At 39.5% G+C, this 17,344-nt stretch overlaps 1 protein-coding gene and 1 pseudogene across 4 annotated transcripts in view; one reads left to right on the top strand and one right to left on the bottom strand.

Annotated features, from left to right (window-relative positions):
- Positions 1-902: 902 nt before the first annotated feature.
- On the bottom strand, positions 903-1,954 carry LOC104650969 (uncharacterized; annotated as a pseudogene).
- RALGPS2 (Ral GEF with PH domain and SH3 binding motif 2) overlaps positions 989-17,344 on the top strand; it is a 189,654-nt gene continuing 173,298 nt past the window's right edge. For 3 of the 4 annotated variants that reach the window (XM_003925334.4, XM_003925333.4, XM_074390145.1), the window contains exon 1: positions 989-1,077. The gene's annotated coding sequence lies outside the window, so the exon portion shown is untranslated. Of the gene's footprint in view, positions 1,078-1,764; positions 1,850-17,344 lie in introns of those variants that run through there. The other variant, XM_074390146.1, reaches the window with a different exon arrangement.

Genomic DNA, 17,344 nt, shown 5'->3' with positions numbered 1-17,344 from the left:
TGGTACACAGTATTCTTTCCACATTCTACTGCACATTGCCTAGAGAAAGAACCTGCAGATCATCAAAATAATTATCCATTTCCAAATGGTCTAATGACAGTAGATGCAAAGGCGGCTCACTTAAAACCTTCGGTTAACAGTCACGCTGCATCACATGGTGCTAGTTTTAAGTAGGCCACCCATATAGTGCACCCTCTGAAACAACACCTTTCCGCCCAATTTCTGTCATTTGCTCCTTAAGTCAAGGGTAGTACCCTGCGTAACATCTACAAAGGCCTACTTCCAACACCTCCCGAATCTTAATGTGTGAGGATATTGATCACTATAATTTATGATCTTATCTACTGCAGTGGGGTGCCTCCACATTTGGAGCCCCCTCATCTGTCCGCAGTGACTTCTAAAAACATCGCCGGTGTGGGCTGGATGTTTGATCTTGGGGCCAAGTGTTTCCAGACTTTGTTCTCTGGCCTTAAAGGTGAAGAGTCGGGCTGAAGGCCACAGACATCACGGCGGATTTCATCGCAGAGGGCCCCACGCCGGGAGCGGGTGGCCGGGAGCTGGCGGATGCCCCACCTGTCCGTCCATCCTCCCACCCCTCCCCGCCCCCTTGTTTGGCCGTTGGGAGCCCCTCCTTTCAGAAGGCGCCGGGCGGTGGGATTGCGGCTTGCTGCGCGCGCGGCGCACACGGACCCCCGGCAGCAGTTGGGCTCTGCGGGGCGGAAAAGCGGCGGGCGGGAAGCGCGCGGGGAAGACCCCACAGGCTGCAGCGCTCAGGGCCCTCGAGAGCGCGCCCCGTTGGTGCGCGCGCCAAGGCGCGCGGCCTCGCCCCTCCCGCTTGACGCGCGCCCCCGCCAGGTCCGCTCTCTTCCCCCACCCCCCGGCGCGGACGGGGTGGTTCCAGCTCACTCTCCTCCCCCGAGCGGCGGCGGCGGCGGCGGCGGCAGGCGCTGAATGAGAGACGGTGACTGTTCGGGTCGGCGAGCGCTATCCTCGGCGGCGGCGGCGGCGGCCGTGGCGGCGAAGCGTGAGGCCGGCGTTGTCTTTCCATCCTCTAAGGAGACGGCCGCGGCTGCACAGGTCGGTGGGCTCAGGCCGCGGGGCGCTGCGTGGGACGAAGGGTGGGTGCGCGGCGCCCCCCGGGCGACGCGGGGAATGGCGGCGGCTCCGGCGCTGCGGAGTGTGGTTCTTCCTGCCGCGGGCCCCGGGGCTGCTCGCCCTGCGCGCAGGGAGGGGGCTGCGGAGCTCGGGCTGAGGCAGAAGGGCGCTGGGGGGCGCGCCTCCCCCGGCCGCGGGTTCTCAGCGTCGGAGTGGCCTTGGAGTCCCCGCTCGGGGGCGCCGTCCTGAAGCCGGGGTCGCGGCGACCCCCCGAACCCGCCTCCCTCTCCCTCCGGGGTGGCGGAAGCCCCCAGCCTCCGCTCGCGCTGTTCTGGCGCCCAGCTGCGCCTCAGCCTCCCTTCAGGTGAGCCCAAGCCTGGACCTCGGAGCCAGGACCAGCCGAAGCCGGGCCACACCCCCTCCCCTGCCCCGGGCGGCTGCGCCCAGAAGCCTGGCCGCAGAGTTGGCCGCCCGCGAACCCGCGGACTCGCGGTCAGGGTGACCTGTTGCAGAGCGGCCTGCAGCCCGAGCGGCTCCGCCAGCTCCGGCCCCGGAGGGGCTGCGTCCTGAGCTGGCCTTGGGCCGGGCGCGCGGCCCGGGTGTGGGACAGGGGCCGCAGCCCTAGGTCGGCTTGCTGTACAGTAAAGAACCGGGCCACAGAAAAAAAGAGATTCCGAACGTATCTCATCAGACACTTGCAAAGCCGGGAGATCTGTCTGCAAATATCCGGAATTCCATTGCAGTATCGGATTAGGTAGGCTCATAAACACTGTGCTTTGGAGGTGATTTGGAAGAAACGCGAGCCACGAGCGAGGAGCTAATTTCTGGAAAATAGCCGTAAACCTGTGCGAAGCGAATCAGCCACCCTCCCCCAGGCCCCCCCCCACCCTGAAGCTCTTTTCCTGTAGCTGTGTGTTGTGTAGACGCAGGCCAGTTTCAGTGTACGTGGGCGTGTTTGGGAAGAAGCTGCGAGCTGATAGGAGGCACCTAGTACAAATGTTAATTTGTTTAAGCTGGGAGGGGTAAGGGAGGAGGAAGAAAGGGCACTCACTAATGTTAGCTGTGGAGGAGGGGCAATTAAAATACTAAATTTCTGTTTTAAAAAAAAAAAAAAACCACTCTAAGAAATATCTAATGCCCAATGAGTATTTAAGCCCATAAATTGGAAACACACAGGCAGCAGTTAATTGAGCTTTATTGTTTATGCTCCCTGGATTTTTTTTCCCCCCAACGCTTTAGTTGCTATAGAGAGCCTTATTTCCTTACCAGTGTTGCTGAGTTGACTTGGGTATTCTTCTGTATCCACCATCAGATCGACTCTGTTCAAGTTTCTTTGAAGATGAGCATCAGAATTTTAGGAAACTTTTCAGTCCGTGTTTGCAGAGTATTGAAGTTATACAGATCATAGCTTGCTCACTATGAAGCCTGTCCCACTCGAGATAATCATGCTTGTACAAGTGCTATAGAATCTTACGTATAAGTGTATTACTGTTACTGCTAAATGTCTAACTTTAGAATTATGAGGAAACTTCCGATACTGAACATCCAAACAGTGTTAATATCAAAAGCTCTAACTCAAGCTTTGTAGACATAAAGTTTATTTTATAGCTTCAAAGGTCTTTTTAGGTAGATCTAAATATCAAAATGTAAGGGCATTAATGCCATTTGGGATCAGTAATTTCAGTGTATTTATTTTGAACCTAGTTCATTTTTTCTTTTTAAAATCTAGCATAATTTTTAAACGGTAAGATGTGCATTTTTCCCGATTATATCCCACTTTCTTTCTTTCTTTTTTAAGATGGGTTCTCCTTATTTGGCTCAGGCTGATCTCAAACTCCTGAGCTCAAGCGATCCTCCGGCCTCAGGTTCCCAAGTAGCTGGGACTACAGACATGCGCCACTGTGCCTTACTCCACTTTTCATTGAATTAAGGAATTTGACTTTAAGAAATACTTTGGGGCACAACTCTGGAAGTACTATTTAGTTTGCCTAAATTTTTCCAGATTGCAACATAAATTTGAAGATAGCACTTGCATTGTCAAGACACAACATGCTTTTCTAATACTTATTTGTAATACTAGAAAGAATACAGCAAATTTTTCTGAGTGAAAATATAACTAAAAAAATTGGCTTTGTGAGTGAGATACATATGTGAGTAATGCATTTGTGTGTGTGTGTGTGTGTGTGTGTGTGTTTAAATACCTGGTATGAAACTTATGTCATTAGAGTTGAGTGTAGTGAATGATAAATAGGTGAAATTGCCCTGTTGCAATGTAAAACGCTTAAGCTTTTTCCAGAGGCTGAGTTCATTCATTCTACACCTGTTTATTGTAGGGCCAGTTAGTCCCCTAAAGGTTGGGGACACAACAGCGAAAGAGACAGGTCTGTGCCCTGATGGAGCTTAAATGATAAGTGGTTTATATTAAATATGTTAGTTTGAAAGTTTAAGAAGTAGAAACACCTCTGATAACTTTTTGGTTAAGGATATTGTTTTTTTCTTTCTGAAAATAATGGGAATTACTGCCTAGCAAACAAAAGCATTAAGACAGTTGTTTTTAAAATATGCCTGTGTTTATATACTTTGGGTGTCTGGTTCCCAAGTATATCAAAGGTAAATATTCTACCTGAAGTCAGATGATGCATGGTTTACATGTGGTTAGACAGCCTTATTCCTTTGGTTTATGTAGTTAAATGAAATGTTTGCTGAAAATATTCTCTCTTCGCACTTATTTATAAGGAAATCTAAATTCCTTTTTTGGTCTAAAATTTTAAAATACCACCGTTTTTTTTCTTCTGGCCTACTGAGAGTGAACCAATTCCTTGACAATCTGGTTTTTCAGAAAATTTTAAATGACTTTTAAACCTTAAACTATTAATTGTAAAAGTACTGCTTTTTTTTTTCTTGGCTATATAAAATAGACACATAGTTTGGTTTACTTTTAATTTTAATGATACATGGTATTTTGAGAATAAGATATATTAAAATGTATCCTTTTTTTGAATATGAGATTTTTATTGTGTACTAACTATTTGGAATAAAATTGTCACTCTAATCTTAATGCTTTTTTAAAGTTAATTTTCAATGAAGATAATTCAAATATCTTGAAACTACCTTAGCCTGAGTGAGGTTTCTTGGAGAAGAAAAAAGAATGTATTGCATTATTTTATAAATTGTTTCTTTAAATGTGTCTTAAATTTCCTCTTGATCCCTTTTTAGTGAGAGAATAAAGATTGGGTATGATACATTTTACTAATGTGGAATTAATCTGGAATTTTTTAAATTTAATGTCTTGAGCTTTTGATTTAGGAAAATTTTTAACTACATAAAGAAACACTGGAATTTAAAATGTGTTATATTTACCTATTCTATGGAAAGGAAAAGTTTGAATATAAATTTACATAGTCATTTTACTAAGTAGCTAGTTAGGGATATGGGAAGGATCTATGTATACACACAGGTATAGGGATATAGCAGTGTTCACGTGACTTAGCTTGAGGAGGCTTGGCAATTTATTTTATTACAGAGAAACGTTTGGTACTGGGTTTTGAATAATACTTTGCTTTTGAATGCGAGAGACTTGAATCTCTCATCTCGAATTTAATTGATAGTTTTCTGTTATTTCACTTACATGACCCTTTTTTCAGAACAGATTTTCTTTAGTTTAATTTCCTTTTGGTAACTTTCAAGAAAGAGTATATGAAGAGGTAAAATTTTTGAGATGTTTGTATTGCTGAAAATATTTTCCTTCTATCTTGACACCTGGTTGATAATTTGGCAGGGATAGATAAAGAATTCCAAGGTGAAAATCATTTTTTCTCCAAATTTAACAGATTATTATAGTTTTCTAGTTTTTTGTTTGTTTGTTTGTTTTGAGATGGTGTCTCACTCTGTCACCCAGGCTGGAGTGCAGTGGTGCGATCTTGGCTTAGTGCAACCTCTGCCTCCCGGGTTAAAGTGATCCTCCTGCCTCAGCCTCCCAAGTAGCTGGGATCACAAGCATACGCTGCCACACCTGGCTAATTTTTGTGTTTTCAACAGAGACAGGTTTCACCGTGTTGACTACGCTAGTCTCAAACTCCTGACCTCAAGTGATCCGTCCCACCTTGGCCTCTCAGAGTGCTGGGATTCCAGGTGTGAGCCACTGCGCCTGGCCTGATTTTCTAGTTTGAGGTGGTTGCTGAAAAGTCTTATGCCGTTCAAATCTTTATCCTTCATATGTGACCTGGCCTTAAGATCTTTTCTTTGTCATCAGTATGTCTGATATGTCCCTGATATATTATATATCTTGTATGGATTTTACTTTATATCTTCTGCACTGAGCTTAGTGGGCCCTTTCAACTAGCAGTGTCCATGATTCTATGGAGAGGAGAGATGATCTAGTTCAGAGGTCAGCAGACTTTTTCTTTGAAGATTAGGTAGTATTTTAGGCAGTACAATTCATTACTGCTACTCAGCTTTGCTGTTGTCAAATGAAAGTAGGCATAAGCAGTGTGGACTGTGGTTTGCTGACACCTGATCTTCTACAGGCAAAAGGATTAGCCTTTGCTTTACCAGGAGTAGGGAGAGTTATTATAGAAATAGGAGAGAAAACAAAATATATGGATGGGCACATAATGGTAGTAGATTGAGAGCGTTCTCATCTGGGTGTTTCAATTTATCTTTGTATACAGAAGCCAAGCTCATCATCTGAGAGTAAGGAAGAATTGCAAAATGTATTAGAAGTTTGAGAAGGAATAATCCATGACGTAGTCATCTCTCAGAGAGTAAAAAAGTAAAAAGAAGAGGAAAATAGAGTATAATTGTCAGGCAGCAGTAAGGCCTCCCTTGAGATACATGATTCTGAATTTCATGTTCCTGATTTTAATAGGAGTACCTTTAACATATCATCATTAATTGTAATGCCTTACTGTTGGTTTTGATAAATAACCTAATACTCTCGGTAGATATGATTAAATACTTTCTCATATTAGTTTTGTAAGAGATTTTTATTTAAAAAAAATCAAGTGCTGAATTCATCAAATGCTTTTTCTTTGAAGGTAGAGATGATCATCTTTTCCATTAATCTGTTAATAGGATGTGTTACATTAATAGATTATCTCCTATTGAACCATCTTTGCATTCCTGAGTTAAACCCTGTTTAGTAGTGGCGCATTTTTCTCCCTACGCTGCTTACTTTGACTTGCCAGTGTCTTAGAATTCTTTAAGATCTACATTTATCAGTGAGATTTGTATGGGTGTATTTTGAATTCAAAGTTAGGCTGACTTCATGAAATAAGTTGTGAAGCTTTCTTTTCCCCCCATTATCAGAAATAGTTCTGTAACATAGGGATTCTTTGCTCCTTGAAGGAACATAGATTTAATGTGAAAATTTCTAGAACAAAACATAGAAAAATACCTGTATGACTGTGTCGGAGGCAGTCTTTTTAAACTAGGATGCAAAAAGTACTAACTAGAAAAAACTGTATTTCTTTTTTTTTTTTTTTTTCTTTTTGAGACACAGTCTTGCTCTGTCACCAGGCTGGAGTGCAGTGGCGAAATCTTGGCTCACTGCAACCTCCACCTCCTGGGTTCAGGCAATTCTTCGCCTCAGCCTCCCTAGTAGCTGGGACCACAGGTGCATGCCACCACGCCCGGATAATATTTTTGTATTTTTAATAGAGACGGGGTTTCACTGTGTTGGCCAGGATGGTCTTGATCTCTTGACCTTGTGATCCGCCTGCCTCAGCCTCCCAAAGTGCTGGGATTACAGGCGTGAGCCACTACGCCCTGCCAAGACTGTATTTTATTAAATAAGAACATCTTTTCATTAAAGAATACTGTTAAGAGAATAAAAAGGCAAGTAACACACTAGAAAGGGCAATGCTTGCAATATTTAGATTAGAGGACTTGTATCCAGAGTATATTTTAAAATATGCAAATTAATACAGAAGAATTCAGGCAACTCAGTTTTAAAACAAATGGACAAAAGACTGGAACAGGTATCTAGAAGATGAATTGTTCAGATGGCCAAGGTTAAGAAGTACTGATACATAATTTTCAGAAAACTGCAAATTAAATCTATAGTGTGATACCACTACATACCCACCAGAATGGTATTAATAGAAAAAATCTGAAATACGAAGTGTTGACAAGAATGTAGAGCATTTGGAACCCTTACACCTTTCAAGTGGGTTTGAAAATTGATACAGCCACTTTGGAAAATTTTTTGGCAGCATTTGCCTAAAGCTGTATCCGTATATGCCCTGTGATCTATGTCTGGGCATAGACTTAATAGAAATCAGTATATATGTGCATCAGAAGACATGTACATTAGAAGAAAACATAGGGGTAAATCTTTATGACCTTGGAATAGGTAAACGATTTTTAGATATGACACCAAGTGACAACAAAAGCGGGAGCAACAAAACAAGAGGTAAATTGGACTTGAAAATTGAAATTTTTGTGCTTCAAAGGATGCCATCAAGAAAGTGAAAAGACAATACACAGAACTGGAGAAAATATTTGCAAGTCATATCTAACAAGAAACTTGTCAGAATGTATAAACACTCATAACTCAGTAATAAAAAGACAACTCAATTTAAAAACAGGCAGAGGAGCTGAATAGAAATTTCTCAAAGATAAACAAATGGTCAATAAACACATGAAAAGGTGCTTGATATTACTAGCTGTCAGGAAAATGAAATCAAAACCATAGTGAGATACCACTTCACACCACTAGGATGACTTGCATGAAAAAGTTAGATAATCAGTGTAGGCAAGAATGTTAAGAAGTTGGGATCCTCATATACTGGTGGGAATGTGAAGGGATGTAGCTTATTTGGAAGACCATGTGGCACTTCTTCAAATAATTTAACATAGAGTTACCATATGACCCAGGGGTTCCTCTCCTAGAACAGTGGATAGAGGTAGAAAATGGATTAGTGGCTTAGGGCAGTAGCAGGGGTAAGGGTTGGTAGCTAAAGGGTATGGATTTCTTTCTGAGATGATGAAAATGTTCAAAAATTAACTGTTGATGGTTGTACATATCTATGAATGTACTATAAACCATTGACTTGTACACTTTAAATGGGTGACTTGTATGTCAATTATATCTCAGTAAAGCTGTTAAAGGTAGGAAAAATAATTAGTGATGTGACAGTGTTGCCATAATATTTGAGAAGAGCAGGATGCGGAGGGATATGCTAAATATTTGTATGAAGCAAACAGCAGCAAAACTTTTATGTCTGTATGTATTTACACCATCTTGTAAGGTGGAAACTGTTGCACACTGAATGTAAATGTTCATTTCCTTGTTGATCTAAAATAGAGAGAGGAAGAGAAAAAAGGAAGAAAATAACTAAAAGAAAGAGTTGACTTAGACATATAACAAGATCTCAGTCGTGCAAACTATAAATGTTAAAAATGTTAAGAGTAGTTGTCTGTGTGGTAGGATAACAGATTTTTTTCTTTATTATTTTCTGATTGTTTGAACCTTTTTATTTTATTGATAGAAGTAGCTAAAATGAAATTAAGAGAATAAAATAAAAATAAGTTATGAAACTGCCAAAACCATAGCAAATAGGGCATGTCCATAGCAGCTTCATAATACTCCCAGCTGGAAACAACCCAAATGTTTGTCAACAACAAAAAAATGGGATAAATAATTTGTGGTATAGCCTTATAGTGTTAACACTGTACAGTAGTGGACAAGAATGAACTGTGGCTATACTCAGCAAACATGGGTGAATATCACAGATAAAATGTTGAGCAAAAGAAACCAGACACAAAAGAGTACATACTCCATGACTTCATTTACATAAAGTTTTGGTCAAGGTCAAACTCATGTATGGTGATAGAAGCATGAGCACGGTATTTAGGGGTTGGGGCCACAAAGAAGGATCTTCTAGAGTGCTGGAAGCGTCTGTATTTTTATTTGATTGGTGGTTACATGGGTGTCTATATGGTAAAATTCATCGAACAGAGCACCTTAGAGATGTACATTTTATTTGTAGATCTCAAAAAAAGTAAAACAGATAAAACTGTAAAAAAAATAAGCTAAAAAATTCTTGTATTTATATAAAAAGTCTTTGTACACTTCTGGGGATAATTGTATTGCATTCAAAGATAGTTTCTCTCTGCTATCATTTTTAATGGTTGCATTGTATTGTGTGAATTATCATCATTTAAACTCTTGATGAGCATTTAGGTTGTTTCTTTTAGATAGTATTAACAGTGATAGAGTTATCTTTTTTTGTAGCTCTTCTGTACTTACACAGTTTCCTTTTGATGAATTTCTAAAAAGGGAGTTATTTGGAGGTTAAGTATGTTTTCATACCTGCTTATGGTGTACACGTTTGTTTCTCTATGCCCTTACTTGGCAATTAGCTTTAAAAACATTACATAATACTATCTATCTGTCTGTCTGTCTATCTATACACACACACATATATACACAGATGAGTTCTTTAATAAGTGCCCTCTAATTGTTTTATTTATTTTTTTTTTTTGAAATAGAGTCTCTGTCGCCCAGCCTGGAGTGCAGTGGCATGATCTCAGCTCACTGCAGCCTCTGCCTCCTGGGTTCAAGTGATTCTCCTGCTCAGCCTCCCAAGTAGCTGGGATTACAGGCATCTGCCACCATGCCTGGCTAAATTTTATATTTTCAGTAGAGTCAGAGTTTCACCATGTTGGCCAGGCTGGTCTTGAACTCCTGACCTCAAGTGATCCACCCATCTCTGCCTCCCGAAGTGCTGGGATTACAGATGTGAACCACTGTGCCTGACCTTAATTTGCATTTTAAACGTTTTCAATGAAATTACTGCTTTTATATATGTGTTATTATACTACTTCAATTTCCTCTTCACCTTCTATGCCCCCCATTTTTTTTTTTTTTTTTTTTGCTCAATCTTTTGAAAGTCTTTTAATGAAATAGTTATATAAAAAAGTATACAGAGTCAGGCGCAGTGGCTTACACCTGTAATCTCAGCACTTTGGGAGGCCAAGATGGGTGATTGCTTGAGCCCAGGAGTTTAAGACCAGCCTGGGCAACATGATGAAACCCTGTCTTTACAAAAGAATGTGCATAAAAATTAGTCAGGCATGGTGGTGTGTGCCTTTAGTCCTAACTACTCAGAAGGCTGAAGCTGGAGAATTGCCCAAGTCTGGGAGGTCAAGGCTTCAGTGGCCATGATCGAGCCATTGTCCTCCAGTCTGGGCAACAGAGGGAGACCCTGTCTTAAAAAACAAAACAAAACAAAAAGCATATGAAGAATAATATAGTTAATCCCTAACTTAAGAAATTAACCAATGCAGTTGAAGCACCCTACTCGTTCACATTAATGTGTAAGAAGTCTATGTATTAAAAATATTAACTCTTTGTCTCTTGTTTTACTTTTCCCTGTTTTATCTTTTGTCACCCAACTTACTGTATTTCATTTAATCTAAAATGACTTCAATTGCAAGATTCACTATTTATGTACATCTAAAAATAAAAATGTGGCATTTGATTTTAAGAGGCATCCTAATTTCAGTGATTTTAAAAGGTAAGAAAATGTATGTCTAAGAATTGATGAAATATATGTATTTCACTGTCTTGCGCCTTCTTTAATCAGATGATTAATCTCTTGTTTCTGTTTCTACTGTGAGTCCTGGAAAGAATTCCTGTGTCAAAATATATTTTAAAATTCACCTATGTTTATTTATAGTATTTTTATGGCTTAAATATTTTTCATTTTTAATTCATCTTATTTTAATGTAAGATCTAATTTTTGTCTTTTTACTCAAATGGTTAAACAATTGTCAAAAAGTTAAGTGACATTAATTATTTTTTTCTTTTGAGACAGGGTCTCACTTTGTCACCCGGCCTGGAGTGCAATGGCACGATCACAGCTCATTGCAGCCTTGACCTCACAGGCTCAAGTGATCCTCCTGCCTCACCCTCTCAAGTAGCTGGGATTGCGGATCCATACCACCACACCTGGCTAATTTTTTTGTTTTTTGTAGAGACGTGGTCTCACTGTGTGGCCTAGGCTGGTTTCAAACTCCTAGGCTCAAATGATCCTCCTGCCTCAGCCCCCCAAAGTGCTGGGATTACAGTGTGAAGCACCATGCCTAGCCACATTAATGATTTTTGAACAAGTAGTGATGTGCTCAAATGTGCTGGCTAGGAAAACATTAATATGGTTAGGGATTTTGGTTGGGTCTAGTCAAAAATTAATCAGTTGTGTTTTCTAATAGATGTGTATCTTAAATGTGCATTGAAAGGAATATGAATGTCAAAACTAAATTTCAATTTTATGTTTCCTTAAATTGCTAATAAGTATCTACATGTTCTTGGGATCAGTCACATAATTTACTAAGTTAAAATTGAAAACATTTTTAAAGATAAAAAGTAGTTATAATTCTTAGATGGAAGTCTGTATGAATCTGGGCAAATTACTTAATGTGTTTAACATGAAGCTTTTTTATTTGTAAATGGGTAAATAATGCCTTCTCATAGGATCATTGTAAGGATTCTTTTACTCTTTCTTTCTGGATTTTGAAGATAAAGTGTAATTATACCCCAGATTCTCTTGCATCTGTGGTTATTCTAGATCTCTAGGATTACTGGAGTAAATTATTCGTTATACCTCTTCCATTCCTGATTTAGATTTCCAGGATTTGTCTAGAACATTCTTTGGCCTTCTAGAATCAGCTTAAATAACAAATCTGTATGTTTTCTGTTGCTTTTCTTAAGCTATACTTTTGTGTATGTACTGAAATCTTTGTAGACAGTTTAGGGATTTGTAGGTGGGTGATTAGTAAGTTTGTTTTTTTTTAATTTTGATATGCTGATATATTTTTGTATGTTTGTGTAGTTCAGATTCTATCTCTTAAAGTTAGAGGGACAGGAATAAGTACTTAAAGAGAAACATTTTGAGGATATCTTATGCATAAGAAACTCTGCTTCTGACTTGCTTTTTTTGGTCAATGGCATTTTTAAATGTTTTCTTTATGCACAGTACTTGAGACTGTTATCATAGAAGTATTGTTCTTCATGTCTTCTTGGTGAGAGACAGTCTATATGTGAAACCACAGTAAATAACATAGAACAATATGTTGCTTCATGTCAGATTGAAGAGTATTAGCATTTCATAGAAGAGGCTCAATGAGGACAGGCGTGGTCCTTCAGGAATGTGTTTCATTTAGGTGGAAGGAACATACTGATTATTGAAACAGCATGACTCAAGATATGGCAATAAGAACTAGGTTTTGTTGGCACGATTTGGATTGAGGGGTTTGTTTGCGATGTGGTCGGACATACAGTTACATTTGATAAGGCAGGACTAAATATTCAGCCCTGAGAAGTGAAGCAGGAAAAATTAGAATTGAAATGATAGTACATACTGTTATTCACTAACTTAGCTTGTCACGCTGTTTCCTTTCTTCAGGAGAGCCAAAAGGTGGCAGATAGAACTCATTGCCAAAAGGTTTTTAAAGATACCACTTTGAAGGTTTGGACGTAAGGGGACAAGCAGTACTAATGAAGCCATCTGTGCTGCACTTGCTTAGCTAAACGATGTGGACCACTGAACTGGCTGTTGTAATCAAGTCAACAAATCTAGTCCCCTCATCTGCTTCATTCCAACATAGCCTAACAGATAAAGCTTTAAGGATGAACAGGGTCATTGATAATACTTCTGACTCGACTCTCAACAGTATTTGAAATAATAAATGATGTGGGTTTTCCTCCTCAGTTGTGATATTCTTGATGAAGTATGGCAACCTTTGACTTAATAATCACTGGACCTGTGTTCCATTTCTTGTATGATGCTGTAAATTATATGATCCCCTTAGTAACAACCAAAGTTTGTGTTTATAACTACTTAATTACTATAAGTGGATTAGAAATCCTGGCAAGACTTTTGAGCCCTAGATTAGTTGCGATTTATCTGAGCCAGTATCTTAGATGTGTCATTTATAATTCTGGCTTGCTCACAGTTCCTTTGGAGGAAATCTGCTTTTTCTATAGTGCATTGCAGGAAAACAGACCTCAGTAGCTCTGTTTGTTTGTTTGTTTTTTCCGTATAAAACTATATTGCAGTGGATTGGTCCGGCAGTGGGCATTTGACCCAAGGACTGCTGATCCATAAACCACCTGAAAACCTAGGATTGTCTGGTTGAGAAATTTATAGTCAGTTATAGAAAACATGGAGTTAATTTGCTTTTGAGCCATGGGAACTGAGGCTAGAAAGATGTGTTGGCATAGAGTCCTGTAAAACTAAAGTTTAAAGGAATGGAAGGTAGATGTAAGCAGAAGACGTGAATTACAGAAATGATAAAGGAGATGAAGAAGCCATTTGGTAACTAGAAAAGAGTGGGGTATGTGTGCTGAGAGAAGTAAAAAATTCTGAGAGAACCCATGTGGTTTGAGAGAGAGGCACAGAACACCAGAGCACTGTAGGCACTGTTCTTCCTTTAGTACTTCTGTGACTCCTGCCCTTCTTGAAGACTACATTTATTCCTCCCCACCCCCAGGAAGATTGCAGGCTTTGGTGTCAGACCTATGCTCTTTTACCAGCTGTGCGACCTTCGGCAAGTTGCTTAACTGCTCTGTCTCATTTCTTGTCTGTAAAATGAACATCGTAACAATAGCTTTCTCACAGGGTTGATGTGAGGATTGAGAATGACACATAGAAAGCTTAGAACAATGGTAAGTGTATAACAAATGTTCAATAAATAGCATGATATATGTAATGATATTTAAGATAATTTGAGGGCTTTTTTTTTTTTTCAACTAAGAGTCTAACTCCTTGCTGGTTCACTTAGAGCAGAGTAACCTTGTGTGGGGGCTGGATAAATAAGATAATACATAGGGAGTTAGAAAATATTGTCTTATACAGTGTGAGTAATAATATATTAAGCATTTAATAGATGCTTGGTGTTCTAAGCATTTTACCTGTATTAAGTCATTGGACGTTCCTGTTACTTCATTGTAAATATGTAGAAACAGAGGCACCAAGAGGCTGACCAGCTAGCCCAAGATTATATAGTATGTAAGGGGCAGAGATAGAATTCAAACCCAGGTGGTCTAGTTTCAGAGTTTTAATTTTTAAATATTGAATTCCTTTTCAATTCTTTTTAAATGAAGCTAAGGAGGGGGGGGTCTCAGTTTGTTGCTACTATTTCTTTTATGTTTTTCTAGTACTTTTCTCCCATTTTAACAAACAGGTAGTATACTTCAGGTCTAGAAATTTAGATGGGCAAGATGTGATACTCGGTAAAGTTCCTGTACTGTACATGAAGTGGTATATCACTTGAAGGAAGACCATGGTAAGTTAAAGGTGTATTATAAATCCCAACACAATCTTGTAAAACAATGAGTTGTATCTAAGAAGCCAACAAAGGCGATAAAATGGATTTAGAAACTACACTTATTCAAAAGAAGGAAAAAGAGAAAAAAGTGGGACAAAATATCAAGCAAATAGCAAAATACTAGACTTAAACCTAACCGTATCAATAATCATATAACATCGAAATGATCTAAGCACATTTAAGAAGCAGAAATGGTGAGGTGGTGAGATTGGATTAAAAAACAAGACTTAACCATCTCCTGCCTGCAAGAAACCTACTTTAAATATTAAGATACAAATAGATTAAAAGTAAAGGATGGAAAAAGATCCACCATGCTTATAATAGTCAAAAGAGCATTATGTATCTATATTAGTATCAGACCCAAGCAAAGAGTATTTCCAGGGATAAAGGATGTCATTACCAAATGATAAAGAGGGCAGTTAATCAAGAGGATGTAATAGTTCTAAACATTTGTGCCTCTAATAACAGCATTTCAAAATACTTGAAACAAAAACTGATAGTATTCAAAGGAGAAATTGTCATGTCCACAATTTGATTTGGATACTTACTCTTCTCTCAATAAATGATGTTTTTCGTTGTGGGTAGTCACTTTGAGAAAACTAGGATTAGAAAGGAACTTCTTCAGCCCAGCGAAGGACGTCTCTGAAAAAACTCTGGGTAGCGTCATATTTAATGATGAAAGACTGAATGCTTTTCCGCTAAGATAAGCAACAACAACAACAAAATGGCAACTCTCAACCATTTCTGTTTCACAATGTACTGGAGGTTCATTGCAGCCAGTGCCGTCAAGTAAGAAAATGAAATAGTCTGGGCCTGTCATCCCAACACATAGGGAGGCTGGAGGGCGGGCCTCAGGATCACCTGAAGTCAGGAGTTCCAGACCAGCCTGGCCAACATGGTGAAACCCTGTCTCTACTAAAAATACAAAAAAAAATTATCCAGACATGGTGTTGGACGCCTATAATCCCAGCTACTCAGGAGGCTGAGGCAGGAGAATCACTTGAACCCAGGAGGCAGAGGTTGCAGTGAGCCGAGAGCACACCACTGTACTCCAGCATGGGCAACAGAGTGAGACTCCATCTCAAACAAAAAAGAAAGAAAAGGCATCCAGTTTGGAAAGGAGAAAGTAGAGCGTCTTCTTTGTAGATGACATGATGGTAGAAAATCTGATGGAACTTGCAGAGTTTCTGGAACTAAGTAAATTTAGTAAAGTTGTGGACTACAGAGTCAGTCTAAAAATAGCAGTTGCATTTATTTAGCAATGAACAGTTGGAAACTGAAATGTAATAAAACCAGTACCACTGATAATAGTATCAGCTATGAAATGCTGGAAACTACATAGCATTGTAGAAAGAAAGTAGACATGTAAGTGGGGAAATATTCTTTGTTTATGGGTCAGAACACTCACTGTTACTAAGATGGCACTTACCTCTATATTGATCTGTTGATTCAATGCAATTCCAGTCAAAATGCTAGCAGGCTGTTTTTTGGCTTTTTGGGTTTTTTTTTTTTTCTTTGGTAGAAATTGACGAGCTCATTCTAAAATTCATGTGGAAGTGTAAAGGAGATAGAATAGCGGAAACAGCTTTGAAAAAAGAACAAAGTTGGAGGTCTAATGCTCTCTGATATCACAATTTATGATAAATCTAAAGTAGTCAGAACAGTGTTGTATTGCTTTAAGATGGAGAAATCAATAAATGAAATAGAACAGAGTCCAGAATTAAGCCAGTACATAAATGGACAACTGAATTTTGACAAGGTGCAAAGGCAATTCAGCAGAGAAAGGATACTCTATTCTAATAATGCTGGCACAATTGGATATACAAATGCAAACAAATGAACTTCAGTCTATGTCTTTCACTATATGTGAAAATGAGCTCAAAATGAATCAAAGACCTAAGTGGTCAAGCCTAAAATTACAAACTTTTGGCAAAATTAGGACAAAATCTTTATCTTGAGTCAGGCAAAATTATTTTTAGTTACAACATCAAAAGCATAATCCATAAAACAGTAAATTGATAAAGTGAATTTTTATGAAATTGAAAACATGCTCTTCAAAACAGAGTTTTTAAGATTCACTCTCACCCAGGCTGGAGTGTAGTGGTGCGATCTTGGCTCACTGCAACTTTCATCTCCCAGGTTCAGGCGATTCTCCTGCCGCAGCCTCTCAAGTAGCTGGGACTACAGGCATGTGCCACCACATCCGGCTAATTTTTGTATTTTTAATAGAGAGGTGATTTCACTATGTTGGCCAGGCTGCTCTCGAACTCCTGACCACAGGTGATCCACCCACCTTGACCTCCCAAAGTGCTAGGATTACAGGTGTGAGCCACCATGGCCGGCGAAAAAGAGAATTCTTAAAAGAATGAAAAGACAAGTTGCAGGATGGGAGAAAATACTTGCAAATGAACTGTGTGATTAAGGTCTTGTATATGCAGTATATACTAATGAACTCTCAACTGCGTACCACCAGTCCAATTTTTAAAAATCTGCAAAAGATTTGTTAGATACCCCACCAAAGAAGATATATTAAGTATATGAAAAGATGTTTAGTCTTTATATTAATTTTAATGTTAATAGTAACTAGAGAAATGGGAATTAAAATCAGTGAGCTAGCACTACATACCTAAAAGACTGACCATACCAAGTGTTCTCAAAGATGTGAAAGACTGGAGCGCTATACTTTGCTGTTAGGACTATAAAACAGTACAGTTACTTTAGGAGACAGTTTGGTTGTCTCTTCAAATGTTAACATACAGACCGGGCATGGTGTCTCATGCCTGTAATCCCAAAATTTTGGGAGGCTGAGGCAGGAGGATCACTTGAGGTCAGGAGTTCGAAACCAGGCTGGCCAACGTGACGAAACCCTGTCTCTACTAAAAATACAAAAATTAGCTGTGCTCTGGCCGGGTGCAGT

This window comes from Saimiri boliviensis, chromosome 19 (genome assembly GCF_048565385.1).
Source record: "Saimiri boliviensis isolate mSaiBol1 chromosome 19, mSaiBol1.pri, whole genome shotgun sequence".
NCBI classification, from domain to species: Eukaryota; Metazoa; Chordata; class Mammalia; order Primates; family Cebidae; genus Saimiri; species Saimiri boliviensis.
The sequence above is the reverse complement of the archived record's forward strand: the minus strand, read 5'-3'. Positions and strand labels throughout refer to the sequence as shown.